Source organism: Silene latifolia, chromosome Y (assembly GCF_048544455.1).
Source record: "Silene latifolia isolate original U9 population chromosome Y, ASM4854445v1, whole genome shotgun sequence".
NCBI classification, from domain to species: Eukaryota; Viridiplantae; Streptophyta; class Magnoliopsida; order Caryophyllales; family Caryophyllaceae; genus Silene; species Silene latifolia.
Window position 1 is genome coordinate 386,708,298 of NC_133538.1, and position 2,291 is coordinate 386,710,588.

At 38.7% G+C, this 2,291-nt stretch overlaps 1 non-coding gene across 1 annotated transcript; it reads right to left on the reverse strand.

Annotated features, from left to right (window-relative positions):
* Positions 1–1,939: 1,939 nt before the first annotated feature.
* On the reverse strand, positions 1,940–2,046 carry LOC141635829 (small nucleolar RNA R71). Its single transcript, XR_012540487.1, has one exon. It is a non-coding gene; the product is annotated as a small nucleolar RNA R71 (small nucleolar RNA).
* Positions 2,047–2,291: the final 245 nt, after the last annotated feature.

The following is a 2,291-nucleotide window of genomic DNA, read 5'->3' on the forward strand; positions in this document are numbered from 1 at the left end:
GAGAGCCGAGCAAGGATCCGGGCATCCCGAGCCCAAGTCGGGCATCTCATTCCTGAATCCGGGCTTCTCAAGCCTTAATCCGGGCATCTCACCTTCAGGTCGAGTGCATCCCTGGGCAGCACGGGTTTGCTTCAACCTCAATCTGGGCGGCTCCTTATGAGACTTGCAAGGCACTAATCTTCTTCTTAGGGACTTAATCATCATTTAAGCCCTTAGTTACCCTAATACTTGTACTTAGTATAAATACCCTATTGTGTTAGGGGATTAATCACCAAGTTCTAATTTAGTATTAATCAAGTTTAGCCATTACTAATCAAGTTATAATCACTTAATTCAATATTAATCAAATCTTAATTTCTCTTTAATCCTTCAAGTGTTCGAAGTTTTAGTTGGGTAATTTGAAGACTATTTGGGTTTATTAAAGACTTGACAACTCTTCATCATTCATCAAGTGTTCTTCTATTATTATTTGGATCATCCTTAAGTTGGTATAATCCCTTTTACCCTTACTTAATTAGTTATTACTTTGCTCATTTACCATGTTTAACCTTGCTAATATGATTGATACCTTTATTAGCATGTTTACCATTGTCATGAGTGAGTAGTCTTCTAGCTAGGATTAATGGGGGATTAGGGGAACTATAATATGAGGGTAGATTCATACTTAATCTAATATGTTTTTATTAGATTGCTTGTTTGTTGTAGTGTCAACTTATGCACATGTTATGCTTGATAAATTGCTTGATTAAGAACCTTGGATGCATACATCTCTTATCTATTCAACAAGACTTGTAAGATATAAACTAACTCGAGTCTTGTTAGACCATGCATAAAAGTGACTAGGAAGAAACTAAGTCGACTTGTAGGTGTTGTACAGTCTTGACCGACTCGGCTTCGGGACGCAAATCTTCCTAGGAATTATAAGATATAAACTAACTCGATTCCACTACAACAATAATTTGCTTGCAACTATATAAACATGTTTGTATGATCACCACCATGAAATCCCCTATGAACCCATGACACCGTAGTGCCTTTACCTATTGTTTACAAACCCCTACTTTAATTGCTTGTTTTACTTTCATTTCATTACATTTCATTGTTAAGTAGTGTAGTTTGTTACCTCAAAACTCAACCCAATTTGTGACACCCTTAGACATACCTTTCTATAACCGATAACTTAATTCAATACCCGTCGTTTGGGATCCGACCTTTACTTACCACTCTACTAAGAGTAGTTTGTTTAGATTATAAATATTGTTTTGGTTTGCTAGCTTAGACGACAAAGTTTGGACTAAATAAAAAATGGCGCCGTTGCCGGGGACGATGTTCAATTGAATTGTTATCATTTGTGTCTTTCTGAACCTTGGGGAAGTCAAACTCCTCAAGGTAGTTTTAATTGTTTTCTAGTTGTTTGCGTTTTGCATGTCTTGGAGATCACAAGTGTGGGTATTGGAGAACTTGTGGATATCGGCGTTGTCCAATCGGATAGTGTTGAGTTTACCAACCCTTTTGCAAGAGAAGGAGAGTAGAACCCAATTCAAAACCAACCACAAAATCAACCCACAATGCCTAAATTTTCATCTCATTCCGTACCAACCAAGAAGAACCTACCAAATTTTACTCCTACACCACCACATCTAACCGGTAATTTATTGCCAAATCCGCATTCATAAAATTAGTTGAGAGAAGTCAATTTGGAGGGATGCCTAGTGAAGATCCTCATCTACACATGGAAACGTTTTTTGACTATCGTGATGCAATCTCTCAAACCGGAGCGACTCAAGATCAAATTCAATGGGTGTTATTTTCTTTTTCCTTGATCGGAGCCGCAAAACAATGGTTAAAAAGCCTAGACAAGGCCACCCTTGGAATTGATTCGTGGAAGAAGTTAACACTTGCTTTCTACAAGAATTTCTATCCTCCGGAGAAGACCAACATGTTGAGAGCCCAAATCACCGGGTTCAAGTAAAGGGATGAGGAACAATTATATGAAGCATGAGAGAGATTTAAGGATACTTGTTGCTCTTGTCCTCACCATGGACTTAGCGAGTGGTTCCTTGTTCAACAGTTTTGGAATGACTTGTATGAAGACTCACGAAATGTGCTTAATATGGGCTCCAATGGGAGGTTCACTAAGGTTGATGACAACCAAACATGGGCGAAAATCGAAGAAATAGCGGTCCATAATTCCCAATATAGTAGGCCACGAAAAGCCACTAGAGGAGGGAAGCATGAGGTGGATTCCATCACAGAATTGGGTGCTCAACTAAGTGCTCATATCGACACCA